The following is a 19560-nucleotide window of genomic DNA, read 5'->3' as shown; positions in this document are numbered from 1 at the left end:
AATACCTGAACGATGGATAAGTTTCCCAGGGGAAGCTTGTATTGTCCTTAATATATTTCTACAAGAGATTAAATTAAATAAGAATTGAAAAGGCAAATCATTATTTACATTCTCATAGCAACTTAAAGAGTCCTTTATCGCTTGGTTAAGAAGTGGCAAGCGGAACTCTGAAATTCGTAATCTGCTAGCCTATTATCGCTTTCCATGTGTGAGAGAGCAGGAAAGTAATTTTCCCAAAGGTCAGTTTGAAAACTGTTTGTATAATGAATGTTTCTAGGTGTGACAACTTCTAAACTATCTTAGAGAAGATTGCTCGCATTGTTAACGTGGCAAGCACCGAGGCTGAATCCAAGTTATGCTCTAAACTGTTAATGATAGGTGATGACTCCTTTGCAAAATTCAGGGTGTGCGTGAATTGTTGTGGATTTTAAAGTGGGCACTGAAACAGATGAATTGAGTCATTAATATGCACAGTGGTGAGGTGATTGCTCGTTGACATCTGAGAGCAAGTAGCATGCATTCAAAAACACCTAGCAAAGCAACAATTGAAAAGGCCTCTGCGTATTCTTCCAGAACACTGCCCCCCGCTCTCCACCATTGCCTAGCAGTTTAGAGTTGTTGTGTTTAATTTGAGTGGTGGACATGGGTGACACTGACTGATGTCAGTGCCACCCATGTCCACAGATGTGGATTGGAGATTTGGATGGCCGACTGAATCTGTGTTCCAAGTCAGACAGAAGGCCTACAAATAGTTGAAGTGTGTAGACTCTTGTTGCATTAAGTGTCTGAAGTTCCTGATGTTCTATTTTAGAATTATGTCTTAAAGGTTACTCACTTATGTCAAAATGGCGTACACTGTATTATTATTCCATAGTCCTTTGATGCAGGCCCATTCCAGGGCTTACACCTTGGCTTACTCTGTCGATTGTCAGTAGTAAATCTTTGAGCAAGGGGTCTAACCACAAAAGGAGTGTGGTGTTTAGAACTGTGTCCAACAACTCTAAACCAGCTATATTAATGTCTATTAATCTGACCTGTGTTCAGTTTCAGATTTACGATTTGGTAAAGAACTTGGCAAAGCTCAGGATTCAAAGGTGTCCAAGTCTATTGCCCCCTATCAGGACTTACACAGCCTCCTTTGGAAATCAGACAAAGCAACATTGTGGAGCGATTTGCCACCCACTTGTTATGCTGTGAATTCTTACCTTCACAAGTTTGTTTAGTAGGGTCTCCCACCTCCTGGTTCCTGAATCTTTGGTGAAATGTGTGTCAATGCTTATGTTGGGCTTGCTTGAAGATCTCTGTTTTGTATGGATTACTCACTTTGTGGTATTCAAGCAGTAGCGAATAAGCGTATCTACTTGGATTTTTGTTTTAGTTTTCAGTAAGCTTATAACGCATACAGGAGCAAGTGCTATATCCAAAGCAGCTATCTAACTGTATTCAATTATGGGTCTGTGTCTTAAGTGTATATAGCATAGTGTAGGCTTGTGTTATAAGTCTCATCAACATGAATCTGAAAATGTCATATGACCAATGTTGCACAATGTCAGTAGTCTAGTGTTATATGCAACAGGCTGTAAGGATATGTCTCGGTGAGTCCCCCTAGGGTTAGGACGTCGTCCGCCACATAAATAAGGGGGCTTGTCAGTACTGCTTTGTAGCCCTGAATGGGCAAACTATCTGAGCTCATTGTCACTAAATATGCTCTGGATGGGCCCCAGATATCTTTGGGCCTGGATGTGTGAGATTACAGTGTGGCAAGCGTCTCTGATCTGTCATTGCATGTGGTGGCTAGGTCCCTTAGCCAGTGTCCTAACAGTGTGCACTTTATCTCTACCTATTTATGGTGAACCTGTGCTTAGATAGTAACAGTGCAAGTGCTGCTGACGGACGAGCTTAACATTTCCTTGGAAGCTCACATCTGCCTGAGGTTCCATTTGGTTTCTAATCTTGCTAGAGATAGTGGAGGTGACCTCACTCCAGAACATGTGGACCGTGCCAAGCCAGATATAGGACTCTGGCGTGGTCAGTGTGGCAACATGGGGGGTGGCGAGGCATGGTTGAGTCTGTCCTGGGGTATTTTTCAGAAGTAAAGTAGCCTCAGTTTAAGAACTTGATGTTTTAGTTTGGAAGAAACAATAAGCCCACTAAGCGTCCGTTGTATCAGATCCAATGTCTGAACCCCAAGCTACTTTGCTACGACCAGGTCCTCTCACCATCATCATGGATATTGCAGTGTTTAACCTGGAAACCTGTATTGTGGAGTCCTGGGATCTGATAAGCTGAGTCAGTGGTTCAAACTCTAGTGGCTCCTCTGGAATCCTTGGGATCATCCCATTTATGGTATTTCTTAGTTGGAGATAGGCGAATGTAACTAGAAGTACAGGATTGTATCTCCTTTTGAATTGCTTTAATATGAGAAATCTGCCCTCCTCGTATAAATAACCTAGCGGAGTCAAGCCTGCTCGGGATAGTGGCTGCAACATCTTGTGTTCACTGGTGAATGGGAGAAGTGGACTTTGAGCTAAGGGTTTTGCAGGGGGAATATAGGAAGGATAGACTAGATTTTTGGCAGAAAGTACTCCATGCCTAGTATATGGTGGCTATCGTGTCAATCTCTTTTGGATCTGGGTAGACCACTCAGTAGTAAAGACCCCAGTGACGTGCCATCCATTTGTGCTTTCTCAGGTTTGACAAAGGGGAGCCTGGCATCTTGGTGTTACCAATGGCTGCAAAATGGTAATACCACATAGTACGGTTCCAAATCCGGCATCTCAAACCTCTGTCCCTCTTCTCATGCTCGTATGGGAGCATCATGACCTCTCAGTGGACTCGTGGTTGTCTATCTGACCAGACTAGTCTAATCGGCAGTGCTCTTAGTGTCGGGAAAAAAAGCCCATGTTTAACCCTTTGCATGCTGATGACGGAACCGCTCCGTCATCAGCTGCGGGTGCGCTGTGCTGATGACGGAGCGGTTCCGTCATGGCCCAGCAGGCCATGCGGGCGTTCTAATGAGCGGGGCGGGCCATGACGAAACCGCTCCGTCACCAGCATAGCTCAACCGCGGCTGGTGACGGAGCGGCTCCGTCACCAGCATGCGGCCGCCGCGCGGCCACCCCGCCCCTTTAGCGCTGCGGCGGAATAGCCGCCGCAGCGAAGGGGGTAAAGCTCTTGTTGAAAGAGTACCTCTTTACAGAGCACCACTTTAAGTTTCCACCTTGGCCACACCCCACCATCTACTTGGATCTCATAAACTTTTTCTCTGTCTAACCACATTCCATGTTTCTGGCAGCCGAAAAGACCCTCTAAGCATCGAGACTTTTTAATTCATGTGGCTATTTGAAAGCTGATTTCTCCCCAAGTCCGGTTCTGTTGTCAAAGATGGAGAAGATCCAGTCTCATGGCAATCTTAGGGGATTTGCACATGGCTTCTGGTGGCGACAGTATCACCGTCCTAATCATACTGAACCGATTTTTAGTGTTTTTTGTACCTTTAAAAAAAACTTTATAGTATTCAATGAGATACATTTCATCAAAAATTAAAAAGAGAACTTTGCAGCATCGACATACAAAGCAATGCCTTATTTGGCGAGGTGAGGTGTTAGGGGCGGTTCCCAGCAGTAAAACAGGGGCGCCCAGGTGTTCTCGCCTCAATAGGGAAGTGGCAATAACGCCAAAGGGCAGTGAAGGTCCCCGCCCCAGTGTGCCTATGTGGTGGGCGGGGTTCACCCGGGGTCTGTTTCGCATGCCTCCCTGTCCTCCTAGTCTATGCCGCCCCTGTCCTGAGCAGTGTGGCTCAGCCGGTCCTTGCAGAGGGCAACCACAGAGCCCGGCCTGCCAAGTTGGGGTCGTTCTTGCCAGTTGGGGCGCTTAGTCAGTTGACCATCTCTACTCATCTTTCTAAGTCTCGTTCTGCATTCTCATCTGTTCTTACCATGCATAGCCTCTTCTCCTCCGCTGGGGCCCATCTCTGCAAATCCTCCCTCCATGTGGACCTCAGTGGTGGTGTGAGTGTAGGCCAATGTATCACTGTTTTTCTCCTCGCTAGAGTCTTAGGGCAGAAAAGCAGGTGCAGATCTTTGTGCTGGCTTATAGGGGTGGGATCAGTCTGAGTGAACCGTGTCGGAGTGTGAGCTCAGGTTTAGTCTCCGTTATCACCCCTATCGTCTTCACTACTGCTGGTCAGTAATCTCCCAGAGCTGGGCAGCTCTGTGCCATATGCAGGAAGGTTGCTGGGTTTGTATTGCATCTTGAGCAATATCTGCGTCATTTAGGGGACAGTCTGTGCAGTCTCTGGGGAGTGAGCTATACTCGGTGCAGGAAGTAGAATTGTGTCAGTTTAAATCTGACATTGCTTGCCACTTCCTTTAATTGTGCGCAGGCTCTGCCCCGTTCCAGGTCAGTCAATGGGTCCTTTAGTCATCATCTCATCGATGTTGCACCTTATCGGGTTACTGCAGTGATCCCCCTTTGGTGCCTTTTGTAAATAGATGTGAGATCATGCCTCTGCTGGATCCAATGTCCAGGATGAACTGCAGTTTCTGAGATTCCTGAGGAGCTGCCGGGAATTCAGGCCACAGCTTCCGGATCGTTCAGGATGTTTTTGTGTATTGCAGGAATAGGCATGGGCCAAGGTTAAATTGTCTCTTCACATCCTTGAAGGAGGCAAAGATATCCCCCTAGTGTAGGTTCCGTAGTAGCTGACAGCCCCTGTCCGTTCTCCATCTCACATCCATTAGGGAGTGCATCCATTGCAGCAGGTCTAGCCACCACACAGGCAATAGTCGGGTGTTGGAAAATGGCCCCTTCTGAAGGGTCACCCCAAACTCTTTGCCTTCTTCCTCTTTTTCTGACCTTCTTTTTGTTGGCTTTAGAACTGTGGCACTTTACCACTGCTAATCAGTGCTAAAAGGCAGGTGTTTCACCCTTAAACATGTTAACATTAGTGTATCCACAATTAGCACATTTAGTTTTCTTATAAGTCCCTTGAAAAGTGGTATACCATATACCCAGGGCCTGTAATCTAAATGTTACTAGTCCATCATTTGTTTGCGTAGCACTTTTCACCCTAAGTGGGATGGGTATGCCCAGACGTGGGTCCCTTGCTCACTGTGCCACTGGATTCAAGCTAGCCTGGCTAATGAAGGGTAATACCCAGAAACCGGTCCCAGGATGATTGTTTCCGGTCCAGGGAGGACCTGGCTTGGCAGTTCGATCTGGACTTTTCCCATGAGGGACAGGGTCAAGACTGATTTGCCTATGGCTGGGTCTAAACTAGGGTATCATGGTGAGCAAAAGAACAACGGATTTAACCCAGATCTCTTGACTGGGGCTCAATGTAGGATTTATTCAGCATTCCGTCCATTTGTTTGCGTAACACTTTTCACCCTAAGTGGGATGTGTTTGCCCAGACGTGGGTGCCACTGGATTCAAGCTAGCTTGGCTGAGGAAGGGTAATACTCAGAAACCGGTCCCAGGATGCTTGTTTCCGGTTTAGGGAGGACCTGGTTTGGCAGTTTGGTTTGGACTGTACCCATGAGGCACAGGATCATGACTGATTTGCCTATGGCTGGGTGTAAACTGGGGAGGCATGGTGAGCAAAAGAACAATGGATTTAACCCAGATCTCTTGACTGAGGTGAATGTATGATTTATTCAGCATTCTGTCCATCATTTGTTTGCGTAGCACTTTTCACCCTAAGTGGGATGGGTAAGCCCAGACGTGGGCCCCTTTCTCGCTGTGCCACTGGATTCAAGCTAGCTTGGCTGATGAAGGGTAATACCCATAAACCGGTCCCAGGATACTTCTTTCCAGTCCAGGGAGGACCTGGCTTGGCAGTTCGGTCTGGACTGTTCCCATGAGGCACAGGTTCAAGACCGATTTGTATATGGCATATGGCTTGGTCTAAACTGGGGTGGCTTGGCCAGCAAAAGATCGATGGATTTAACCCAGAACTCTTGACTGGGGGTGAATGTATGATTTATTCAGCATTCCGTCTGTCATTTGTTTGCGTAGCACTTTTCAACCTAAGTGAGATGAGTAACTAAAAGGTAGGACGTGTACTTTTAACGTTTTACATGTCCTGGTAGTGACAAACACCCCTTCTATGCCTGGAGTTCTGGACTTTTTGGTTCCGTCCAGAGGTGTCAGGGTACAACACCCAAAGACCCCGGAGTTCCACCTGCCTTGGTGCACAAATGAACAGAAACACGGGCTTCTCGATGGTGGCGTCAAAGACCAAAGGTTTATTACTGCAGGGACACAGAAGTCACAGAATCTACACACGGGCAGAAACTAGGAGCCTGTTCGATTTGTACAAAGTGGGTTGCTCCTTATATACGAAATTTTAAGCTGGGGGCGAATTCTTTACATGTAATACATTCCCAAAACCTTTGTGTCTAAAACAATAAATATTTGGTGTTACACAGGAACCGTCGATAATATCTGAGGCCAAACATTGCGAAGAGAGGGGTTCCCACTAGTTTGTCACAATTCCCTGTCAATATTGCATTTAGGACCCGGACCGCCTCATCGTAAAGTTCGTTACCTCCCCCTAATAAAGATTCAGAAAGAAAGAAACAGAGCCAGGTGTGGAAGATAGAAAAGTGGGATAAGGGATGTTTGTGGGTTGTAAATGGGCAAGGCTACCGGCTTCGGCCGCCTAATCATGATCAGATACAATGGACACGAAGACCAGTTTGGCAGGGCTGGCCTCGGGCAGAGGAGGCAGCCTTTGTCGAGTCATGCAGCTACAGCGTGATCTGGTTTAAGGTGCACGTGTCATGTAAGAGGTGAATCTCCGGCTAAGGCTACGTGTCCTTAATCAAAGTGGAGTGAATGAAGTGATCAGAGGCTATTGCATATGTGAGGGCAAGGAAACACAAAATGGCGGCGGCCATGGTCTAAGATGGATGCCGTGGGTATATCAGAAATATGTCAATGGAAGGAGTGCTCTTGCTCGTAGCGTAGCGAAAACACTAGGATATACTAAATGGATCATTTGCGGTTCACTGATACCAATATTAGGTATTTCCGACAAACTTAAAAACACGGTTTCAAGTCGTCACAGAACCGTCACGGAACCTCAGACCCTCCTTTTGCCCTTACATAGGCAATTACTCAGTCTATGTCAGAATCTAGTTCTATGCTCATCAGGTCAGTGACATGTTGTTGTATCATCATCCTTTCTCGTGTCTTTTCTCCAAACGCAGGTGGTTTTCTGAGACAAGTCGCAGCACAAAGACTACACAGAGCAGGACCACACTGGATAATCAGACAACATGAGAATAGGAATACTAGGATGATACCAATGACCATTAGAACCTTCCATCCCCACGCTGAGATCAGAGTCCAAAACCACTCCATGAAGGACCAGTTTCCCTTGTCTACATGTATGGAGTCTGAAATCTTGTGCAACTTAGAGATCGCCTCATAGACTGTTGGAGCATTATTAGGAATAAAGACACAGCAGCTCGATTGGATCATTCTGCATACCCCACCTCGATCTGCAAGTATAACGTCTAGAACCATACGGTTCTGCAACGTCATGAGCCTATCCGCCTGAAGCTCAGCTGTCAGATTGCTAAGGGCACCAGCAGTTTCAGTAATAGTAGATTCAACTACCCGTGTTAGCTGACGTATGTTTCTACTATTGGCCATAGGTCCCCAGAACGGAAGGAAGCCTTTGAAGAAGTCTCCGGCTTCCTGACCAGCGGTATCTTCCTTGCTGAAGACACCTCTCGCTACTCTTGTTCTGTGGTAATCAGGTGAAGCAGTGTATGTCGGAGGCAATAATCGAGCAATATAACATGATCCTGAGAAGTCGGCAGGCAACCATGTATAAGCTCTGTCTCGACAAATGAAATAGGTACCCCTAGCAGTAAGAAAGGCAGGGGAAGAGTTAGCCGGAAACACATAAGTCTCTACGCACTCACTCCTCCCTAGCTGAGCTCTCGGATTTCTCCCATTACCTTGCAAACAGACCTGACCTCGGTGAGGTACGACCCAGATTGGAGTTGAGCTTTTACGCTTGCTTTCTCCTAAACTAAGGCGATACTCTGAAGTATTCCAACTTAAATATACTCGCAATTCGTCTCTAGGGTATGATGGAGTATTATTGACGTCCTTGACCATGTCAATAATTCCCTGGACTAAAGCTTTGTTAGCAGAGTTATATTTAGTGGAACGTGGTGGACGTGGAGGATAGGTTTCAAGGGCATAAGCAAAGATGGTTTGGAAGGCCTGAAATGATCCATTATAGCTGTAAGGCAAAACCAGATATGGAATACCTTTATCCATAGTGTGAGGTATCAAGCCACACACCCAGCAGTCTGTAGTGTTAACTACCAGTTGGTGTTGGTGCAAGAGCTGTACAAAAGTGTTGTTGGTGAATTCTGAGCGTCTGGCTTGCTCATGTTCCGGAAAAGGGTGAAAAGAGTGTATAGAGGAAACAGTAGAAATAGCAGGGTCAAGGGGAGGTACTGTAGAAACTGGAACAAAAATCAAATTTATGCTAAAGACGATTCCACCCACCAATGTTGCTAAAACAATCAAAAATGTAACAGCACATTGCATCAAGAAACATTTGCTATGAAGAATTCTGTAAAGTCTGTTTCTGCGAACATAAATCACATTTTCTCGTTGCAGCGCAGGAAGCTCCATCTTCTACAATCCGCTCGCGACCACTGATGATGTGTACGTAGATGAAAATGCCTCTATCAGCCCTGGGAGTTCCCAGAACTAACAGAAAGATCGACCTTGTGTCAGACCCCTGCAAATTCAAACTAGGCACACAGCCACGACCCTACGGCTACCCAGACGGCAAGGCAATTTTAAAAACAATAAACAATAGCAAACTTCCTGGCTGAAGGTAAAAGTTCAATATATCAAAAATCACAATATGCAGTTGCCTGCTTTATTTGTCCTTTTTATGGCTTCTAAGGTTGTATCTCTTCTTCGCTGGTACTGTCTGATCGGAAAATAGTGTATTACTAGCAGTTGTTGCAGAGTTTAAGTTCGCAGATAGCAAAGTTTCTTCTGATGCCGGAGTCAAATGTTCAGTGTTCAAAGGAGTCTTTTCAGGAGGAGAGTCAGGTTTCAAAGTGTCAGTAATCAAATCGGCATCGCTGAAAGGGATAAATTTCGGAGTTATTTCAGATTCGGAGGCACCAATTCCCTTCTTCACCCAGTTGTCGTAGGGCAGCGGCAAAGGAACACGCTTTACGTGAGAGGCGTGAATCCAATGCTTACGGCCAGCGACACGTACGGCTGTCCTCGTTGCCAGTAGGACCTGGAAGGGGCCGATGTAGCGAGGTTGAAGATTCTTTGTCCTCGCAAAATTTCTGACCACCACGTGGTCGCCGGGTTTCAGCTGATGCCCTGGACTCTCCGGAGGTTTTGGCAAAGCATCGAAGACCTGTTGATGAATAAGACTCAATTTAGCAGTCAAGTCGTAAAGGTAGTCTATCAACATAGGATATTCAATGGAGCACAATTGTTTAGGCCTTGGCACACCCCAGATATTTGCCGGGCGGCCAAACACAATCTCATATGGAGAAAGCCCTATTCTAGAATGCACTGTTGCTCTCGTTGATAACAAGGCCAAAGGAAGTGCATCTGGCCAGGCTAAACCTGTGGATGCTTGTATTTTGGCTATCTTAAGCTTCAGAGTGCCATTATAACCCTCGACTAAACCAGCAGACTGGGGATGGTTTGCACTGTGGAATTTTTGTTTCACTCCTAGACCAGCACACACACTCTGCATAACTTTCCCTATGAACTCACTTCCGTTATCTGACCATACAATCCGTGGCATTCCAAACCTAGGGAAAAATTCCTTGAGAAGAATTTTGGCAGTTGATAGGGCAGTGTTGTCTTTTAGTGGGTATGCTTCTATCCACCTGGAAAAAGCACAAACTACCACCAGGACGTACTTTAAATTGTTGCAGCGTTCCATGTGAATGAAGTCTAACTGAATCACTTCGAAGGGGCAGGAAGGAGGAGCGAAATGGCCAGCTGGAGTTGGAGTTCCCTTGCCAGGATTATGCATCAAGCACACCATGCAGTTTTTCACCACTCTCTCTGCACACTTACTGATTCCCTCATTCTTCCAGACCGGAGCTAACATCTTACATATCCCTTTAGAACTTATGTGCGCAACTCCATGTGCCATCGTCACTACTGCAAGTACATATGCATCAGGCAACATCCAACGCTGCTGTTCTGTCAAATCAATCCAACATCCATTTGAGTCCAATTTGCCCGTACTTTCTCTCCATACACGTTTCTCTTCCTCAGTCGCTTCTTTCTGAATCTCTTTCACACTTTCCATAGTGTCCTCACACATTCCAGACTCAGCAATCCATCTTGCAGACGTAGCAACGTACATTCTACTCATCGTGTCTCTAGCTGTCTGCTTAGCAGTTTCATCAGCAAAGGCATTCCCACGACCAACATCATCCGTGATTGCTTTATGAGCACTGCACTTCACAATCGCAACTTCAGTCGGCAAGGTTAGAGATTCCAACAAGTCGTTAACTAGCTGACCATGTTGGATCTTAGTCCCATGGGACGTAATGAAACCTCTTTCTCTCCACAACCGGCCAAAACTATGGGCTACGCCAAATGCGTACTGACTATCTGTAAACACATTCACTCTCTTTCCCTTAGCTAAAACACACGCTCTCGTTAGAGCTATTAATTCTGCAGCTTGGGCAGAATTCTGACTCACTCTCGCAGTCTCCACAATCGTCTTCAAAGTCGTTACCGCATAAGCAGCAGTCACATCACCATTCTCCAATTTAAAACATGACCCGTCCACATACAGCGTACCATCTGGGTTGGATAGAGGAGTATCTTTTAAATCGATACGTCCTTTTGTTTCTTCCTCCGTTTTGAAATAACAGTCATGTGGCTCAGAATCACTCGACTCTTGATCAGTCGGCAACAATGTTGCTGGATTCAATACATTGCATCTTTTGATCTGAATATGACTCGCTAATAATGTCAGCTCGTAACCAGATAATCTCGCACTAGTAAGGTGTTGTGTCTTCGTTCGGTTCATGAGTGTATCCACTGCATGAGGAACCATGACCACTAACATATTGTTCATCACCAAACCAGCAGATTGTCGAATGGAAGCTGCAGCTGCCGCTGTAGCCCTCAAACAACTAGGTAACGCTCTGGCTACCGGATCTAATGTTGATGAAAAATACGCACAAGGGCGTTGTTTATCACCAAATTTCTGTGTCAGAACACTCAACGCGCAACCTTCTCTTTCGTGAACGTAGAGCGTGAATGGCTTGCTGTAATCAGGTGTACCCAATACAGGAGCTGAACACAATGCTTTTCGCAATTCAGTAAAACTCTCTTGACATTCATCAGACCATGGCACCGGACTCGGAACATTTTTCCCAGTCAAAGCTACCAACGGTTTTGCTAACAGAGAAAAATTTGGGATCCACTGCCTACAGTAAGAGGTAATACCTAGGAAGGCACGTACTTCTCTCTGTGTGCGTGGAACACTCATCTGCGTAATTGCTTTTATTCTTTCTGGGGTCAACTTTCTTCCCTCCTTTGACAAGAGATGACCTAGGTAGGTCACTTCTTGGCAGCAGTATTGCATTTTTGAAGGTGACACCTTATGATTCAAATTAGACAAATGATGCAATAGGGAAATTGTAGCTGCTTTGCAAGTTTCCTTGTCATCTGCAGCCACTAAAAGATCGTCTACATACTGCACTAGAGCCGAACCTGGAGGAAGGACAAAAGAATCTAACTGACTTTTTAAAGCTTGACTGTAAATGGATGGACTTTCACAATAGCCTTGTGGAGCGCGTTTGAATCTGAAACTGCGACCTCCTAGACAGAAGCCGAAAATATCCCTACTTTCTTCGGCTATCGGAATGCTAAAGAAAGCATTCTTTAGGTCTATAACTGAGAACCATGTAGCTGTAGCAGGTATCAATGTTAACAAGGCAGTAATGTCTGGCACTACAGGAAACTGCGGAATTACAATCTTATTAACTTCTCTAAGGTCTATGACAAACCTATAAACTGGAGGTTTTGTAGGGTCAGTTCGCTTCAGAATCGGTAATACAGGACTGTTACAGACATTTCCTCTAGTTTCCTCAACCACACCCTTCTTAATCAAGTCTTGCACAATCAATAAAAGTGCACGCTCACCTTCACTCGATATTTTATACTGGGGAATTCTTGGAAATTTCACGTTTGCTTTCAAAGTTACCACATATGGTGGAATTTCTAGGAGACCTACATCATTAGGACCAGTCGCCCAAAGAGAATCAGGGAGTGAACGTAGCTCCGGCGGGAGTGCGTCCATTGACAGGTACATCGGAGAGGTGATATTTTTACCCAGTGTCAGCTGTACCCCTTCCGGAGAACAGTACAATGTCGCATATAGTCGTTTTAACAAATCTAAACCAAGCAGATTTTCATTACAACCTGTCGTCAAAATCAGGGGTGCTTTCAATTGGCACGGTCCAACAGAAATAGACAAAGGACCAGATATCGGGTTGTACACAGGGGCGCCTGAAAAACCTACGGAAACATTTGTTGAGCCAGACAAAGGTGCGCCAGGGAGTTTCGCATGCATGATAGAACTTTTTGCGGCACCAGTATCCAACAGAAACGGTTCGACCACACCTGATGTTGCTACTGCGACATAAGGCCCACTCTGATCCACTGGAACTGATACTACTCCCTCTCTCTGTCCATGGCTGTCCTAGTACCCATTTTGTTGAAAACCCTCTTCTACTTCACAATAATCTTCAACAAGATATTGCTGAGATCTATTTTGCTGAACAGATTGTCCATTTCGCTGATCAAAGTGATTGGAGGGACGATCATTCGTTTGTGGAGGCATAGCACCTCGTCCTCGACCTCTAGAATTCTGCACAAAACCACCACGACCTCTTTGAGCTGCTGCTGCATTATTCTGCGCTAAGATCGGACATTCATTTTTATAGTGACCCTCTTTCTTGCAGTACGCGCATTGATTCCACTGATATTGAGGTCTTGATGTATTATAATCTGTCCTTTGGTATGAGTTTTGCTGCGTATTAGTCTGGTTCGTGCGAGGCGGATACGCCTGCTGCAAAAGAACTTTAGTTTTTAAATCTTTCGTTTTCTTTTCTGATTTTTCCTTTTACTCTTTATCCCTATTTTCGTAGTACTGCGCAGTCGCAAGAATTTGCGCTGTCGTAGATACAGCCCACGCACTTTCTGAGTCTTTTAATTTATTGCATAATTCAGGTAACAAATTATGCACAAATTTATCGACAAACAATCTTTGTCCTCCTTCTGTACTCATGTCCTGACCACTATGATCCACAAAAGTTTCTTCGAACCTCGTGAAGAAGTCCGAGACACTTTCGTCTTTCTTTTGCTTACATGCTGACAACTTGTCCCAATTAACACGCAATGCTGGCATCAGAGTCTTCATTAGATCAATTATTCTACCTGGCAGATTAGCGATCAAAGGTTCAGGTTTCGCACCACCTATTTGTTGACCATCTGCTGCAGTGATAGCTGCCCAATCACCACCTAAAGCAACTTGATGATCTTCTCTACGAATTTTAGCCCACACTGGTTGCGGAACTACATTACCAAACAACATATCAATGTCGGCTAAGTTCATTATACAAGCCTCAACTGTCTGTGTTAATTCTTTGTAATATCCGGCTGGATTCTTACGCGGATCTGGCAAGGCCTGTTTCACTGCTAACACTTCTGCTCGCTTCCATGGAATGTGTATCCACACTCGTTGGAACTGCGCTGGAGCACCTGCAATACCAGCATTATCATCACGTGCCACTGCTTCGCGCCAGATCGGAGGAACTTCCCTCATAGGATATTGGCGACTTAGCTTCATTTTACCTTTCTCTAAATCTCTTGGTGAACGAAGAGATGGTTCATTCCTAAAACTTAAAATGAGTTCCATCGCTTGTTTTATTTTCTCACCCACTATCATTCCAGCAGCAAACTCCTTTTGAACCCTAATTAAATCTTCCAAATCTGATTCGACATCGTCTTCTTCTATCTCTTCACGTAACAACGAGCACATCTCATCAAAGACGTATCGCTGCGTTGGTTCTCCCCACTGCATAAATGTGTCTAGCACATCTCTCGTACTATATCTTCTACCCTTCGAAATCCATCTGAGAGCCGTGGAGTCTAAAACTCCCCGTTCTTCAGTACTCGGAAGCTGACTCCGTCTCTGTACAGAGTCAGGAGTAGGAGTCTTAATCAAAGTTTTATATATAGGAGACAGCATATTAGTAACTGAATCAGTGATTCTTCGACGAACAGAAAGTGGAGTTAGTACACTCGCAGACATAGAGAATGCAGTAGAGGTAGGAATAGATGAGGAAGCAGTAGGAGTATCGAGGAAAATAGTTTCTGGAGCAGTAGGTACAGAGGTAGGTATAGTGGCTGGCAGTGTAGGAAGAGGAGGAGCTGTAGGAACATTCACATTCATCACAGGAAGTACAGGAACTTGATTCTGAGGAATAGGAGCAGGAGCACCAGGTTGTCCAGCAACCGGCAATTGAACATTCGGGACGAGTGGAGTCGTAGCACCTTGTGCATACGGTGGAGGTGACCGCAACAGATAAGATAGCAGAGGATCGTTTTCGGAGTCCTCCAGTATCTTAGCCATTTTCGATGGCAAGACAGGATAGCACTTGTCAATCGCTAAGTTATGTTCTCTAATGGCTATATCTATGACCTTCTCACACTCGTTAGCTTGCAACTGTTTAGTCGCTTGCTCTAGAGTTAACTCTTCTTGTTCTTTCTGCTCTTTCTTCAACCTTTTCATTTCTCTCTGTTTGGATTCTTTCCGCCAATAACGGAAGGAATCAAACATTGCCGGCCGGGCTTTCTTCTTGAACAATTTCGCTTCCAAATTGTCGAGAATCTCTTGCTCAAAACTACCATGCAGTGGCCAACTAAGGACACCATCCTTCTTACAATAGCGAACCCATATCTCATTATAAGTTATAGGACCCACGCCATACTTACAATATAAATCATATAGGGGAGTCCCAATCGGAGGAACCAGACAAGAGTCCTCCAATCGTGAGTCACTGTTGCAACTAAAACAAGACAACATTTTCCGACTTACCATTTTCAGTCCGGAACACAAAACAAACAAAACACGGAACAAATATGTGCACTCGAACCAAGAACTTAGGCCTACCAAAACGAACTGATGTATCGATACCCAAAACTAAACCAAATAGATTATCGTAACTAGAACAACCAGTGATAATCTGACAAAATCAAACCAAACCAAGAACCGATCAAGGATTTTTAACAATCCTCACAAAAAGTAACCAGCTAGCTATCACTAAATACTTAACTGAGTCACTGAAGACGTCACCAAGGAGAAACCCGTCACGTTTCGCCGTACTAAGGACTGCACCACTTCGGGTCCAAGACAGGGCGACGGTCAAGGCAACGGCCCACTGCAGCCGTCCTGAACGGGAAACCCTCGTGGAAGAGAACTTCGGGCCACTTTTGCGATATGCCGGGATCGATGAAGTGGGGCGCCTCCCTCAGGAATCTTCACACGAAGCTTCTCGAACTCTTCAGGCTTTTGGACCGGTACCGAATGACGTCGCCCCACGTTGGGCGCCAATTGGAGTTCTGGACTTTTTGGTTCCGTCCAGAGGTGTCAGGGTACAACACCCAAAGACCCCGGAGTTCCACCTGCCTTGGTGCACAAATGAACAGAAACACGGGCTTCTCGATGGTGGCGTCAAAGACCAAAGGTTTATTACTGCAGGGACACAGAAGTCACAGAATCTACACACGGGCAGAAACTAGGAGCCTGTTCGATTTGTACAAAGTGGGTTGCTCCTTATATACGAAATTTTAAGCTGGGGGCGAATTCTTTACATGTAATACATTCCCAAAACCTTTGTGTCTAAAACAATAAATATTTGGTGTTACACAGGAACCGTCGATAATATCTGAGGCCAAACATTGCGAAGAGAGGGGTTCCCACTAGTTTGTCACAATTCCCTGTCAATATTGCATTTAGGACCCGGACCGCCTCATCGTAAAGTTCGTTACCTCCCCCTAATAAAGATTCAGAAAGAAAGAAACAGAGCCAGGTGTGGAAGATAGAAAAGTGGGATAAGGGATGTTTGTGGGTTGTAAATGGGCAAGGCTACCGGCTTCGGCCGCCTAATCATGATCAGATACAATGGACACGAAGACCAGTTTGGCAGGGCTGGCCTCGGGCAGAGGAGGCAGCCTTTGTCGAGTCATGCAGCTACAGCGTGATCTGGTTTAAGGTGCACGTGTCATGTAAGAGGTGAATCTCCGGCTAAGGCTACGTGTCCTTAATCAAAGTGGAGTGAATGAAGTGATCAGAGGCTATTGCATATGTGAGGGCAAGGAAACACAAAATGGCGGCGGCCATGGTCTAAGATGGATGCCGTGGGTATATCAGAAATATGTCAATGGAAGGAGTGCTCTTGCTCGTAGCGTAGCGAAAACACTAGGATATACTAAATGGATCATTTGCGGTTCACTGATACCAATATTAGGTATTTCCGACAAACTTAAAAACACGGTTTCAAGTCGTCACAGAACCGTCACGGAACCTCATGCCAACGCAGTGCAGATCCGAAGACATCCCTGTGCCGTTATATGACGATGCAGCGCTGATCCGAGGTCCCGAAGGCGAGGTACGGCTCCAACGCAACGGCAACCTGAGGTCCCCAGTGGAGGGCTTTACTTTGATGCAACAACTAGACTGGGTGAATTTGAACCAACTCCTCATACTCTCGACAATGACACTTTGCCCATCCAAGGTACTTTGTCAGCTGGATTGGTTTGTGTTCTGTAGCCGGCCTACCCTCCATCGCAGTCGGCCTGAACTTTGGATATACCCTTGTCTAGCACAACCTCAAGTAACCGTTTAGTGATTTTGACTTCTAAGCACTATTTTTGGTTTATTCTTTAAAAATTCATAACTCCGATTCTATTTATTGGATTTTTATTGCTTTGGTCTTGTTTTACTCAGATAAATATTCCCAGTTGTTTTTAACGTGCATGGAGTCTTGTTATGGCGTTTTCGTTGTGTTAATGTGTGTGTGTTGTACAAATTGCCTCTTTCGATAAGCCTGACTACTACGTGCCAAGCTATCAGAGTGAGAACAGGTTATATATTAGTGCGTATCTAGCTAACCCTGACTTAAGTGGTGGGTCCAGCTTGTACAGGATGCATACTCTGACAACCAGAAGCCCCATTTCTAACATCTGGCTTGGGAGATTAGTCTCTTTGAGTATACCACCCAGCAGCCATTTCTCCCAGTTTTGACCCTCATTGCACATTGTATACGTCTTGCTTTGTAGTAGCTGAGTAGCGGAGTAGGTCAGGGACACGCAGTCCCCATTTGTCCAAGTTCAACTTCAGGACATCCAGCTTAACCCAACTCCTCTTCCTTGCCCATACAATCAAGTTTAGCAGGTTGTTGAGCTCTACAAATGTAGTTCGGGTATGGCGCAGAAAGTGTTATTTAAGAATTAAAGACTTATTGGTTAGAGGACCCTTTTCCTCAGGGCCACCCTTTCTATGATGGATAATGGTAGGGTGTTCCAGAATGCGATCAAGCTCTTAAGTCCTTGCGTCGCTCTACCTATATTGTATTCGTATTGCTGTTCTGAGGCATGGGCAACCTGGAACCCCATGTAATGAACACACTCACCTCCTATGGCGGGCCTATCCCCGGAATGACCCTCCCAACCTTCAATTTCACCAATGGGAATACCACTGTTTTGTATTTGTTCACCCGAAGGCCGGATATTCCCTTGAATGTTTCCATTGCCCCGAATGTTTCCATTTACCGCATTAGTAGAGGTACCGGAGTCCTAGGCTGTTTTAGGTGCACAAGGATGTAGTCCACATACAGTGACACAACCTATTTTGTGGCCAATCTGTATGTCCCATTTGTCCAGCCTGGTTCTAAGGTAGGTTGCCACAGGCTCCACAGCTAGAGCAAACAGCAGTGGGGACAGTGGACGGCTCTGCCTGGTGCCCCTTTCTATGTCTATTTGTCCTGACACAATGTTCCCGGTGCACACCCTAGCCAACGGTGCCTCATATAGGAGTTGCACCCATCACATAAACAGTGGTCCAAAGCCCACCCTGTGCAGGACCTCCCACAGATACTCCCAGTTCAATGTGTCAAACGCTTGGTTATTGCACTCAGATAAGGAGAGGAAGCCCATCTGCACTAGGTCAAATTCTGGTAATGTGGTACACATGCAGTCTGAAATTACCAGTGTCTTCGCAAGTTATTACAGGTTGCTATACTTCCCATTAGGGGAAGAAATGGGAGATGGAATAGACCAATATTTAACAAGCATAACAATGCCGAGACTGACATGGAAACTCACTTGAAGGTCGTTTGACAGTTCAAGAGGTCTCACAGACCATAGATCATTTGGCAAGACAAAAGACCCCAGCTGGAAGAACTGGCTCCTGAAATTCACTCATCCTATGAAGAAGCACTGGCCCGGAGTCTATTAACTATGTATGAACATGCTTTTTGCAGGGGTCTTCTACCAGGTTCCATTTGTGAGGCCACAATTGTAGTGCTGCCCACAGTGATAAGAGATACTCGGGATGCCAAGTCTTATAGGCCACTGTGAGTGGTAAACTCTGAATACAAGAACTTAGGGAAGTTGCTGGCCACCCTTCCCGATATGGCTCCAGCTTTTTATGCTGAGATGTCCTCAGTGAACACACAATGGAAATTATATTTAAGGTAAGAAATTACGGAAGCTGAATGGGCCGGCATACTAAATTTTGGGAGGGGTCATTCTAGACATCCCTAGTTTAAAAGCACTCAAATACCAGATAGATGTATCCCCTCACAGGATTTGCCAGAATGTTTCCTGGAGCAACCAATCATAGTCCTAGATGCCATCAGACGCAGGCTAATTTTTGCCACATGGTTTGGGGCAAACCGCAGATTCAGAGGTACTGGTCTTTGATTGTAGACCTTATCAGAGATGTTGCAGGAAGCGCTGTACCATTGGATCCCATTTGTTGGGGCACATGCACTGCTCTAGACCCCTAAACCATGTGTGTTGATTTATTGATTTGACCCTAGTGCTTAGAGGAATATAGTTATGGAGTGGAAGGCACGTACCCTACCTGACAGTAAGTAATGGCTCCCAGACATTCCAAAGTAGACACTGGGCGAGATAGGTGCCTTATGTGCTTTAATATGATGGGAAAGCGGGAAGGATTGAGTTGGAAGCAATGAAGGGATTACCAAATCTGATCTTGTCCCTACCATAGAGGGGAGAGATTTAAGAATATTTGGCTGGAGTACTGGTGAAAACATCTATAATTTGGATTTTGGTTGCAATGATGCATAGGAATAGTACACAGTGGGGTATCATATGTTGAACATACCCTGTCCTTTGGACACCCCGGAATGTACCACTGAGCTGAATGTATCCCACTTGCACGCTCTTAGGCATGCTTAGCCACTCCGTTGCCCTTTGCATTCTGAG

The 19560-nt window shown here is 45.5% G+C and overlaps 1 protein-coding gene across 2 annotated transcripts in view; it reads left to right on the top strand.

Moving 5' to 3' along the window:
• The window catches only part of RPH3AL (rabphilin 3A like (without C2 domains)), a 1157680-nt gene that overhangs the window by 216459 nt on the left and 921661 nt on the right, over positions 1 to 19560 (top strand). The gene's annotated exons all lie outside the window — the stretch shown is intronic.

This window comes from Lissotriton vulgaris, chromosome 2_1 (genome assembly GCF_964263255.1).
Source record: "Lissotriton vulgaris chromosome 2_1, aLisVul1.2, whole genome shotgun sequence".
NCBI classification, from domain to species: Eukaryota; Metazoa; Chordata; class Amphibia; order Caudata; family Salamandridae; genus Lissotriton; species Lissotriton vulgaris.
Note: the sequence above shows the minus strand (reverse complement) of the source record. Positions and strands in the feature narration are given on the sequence as shown.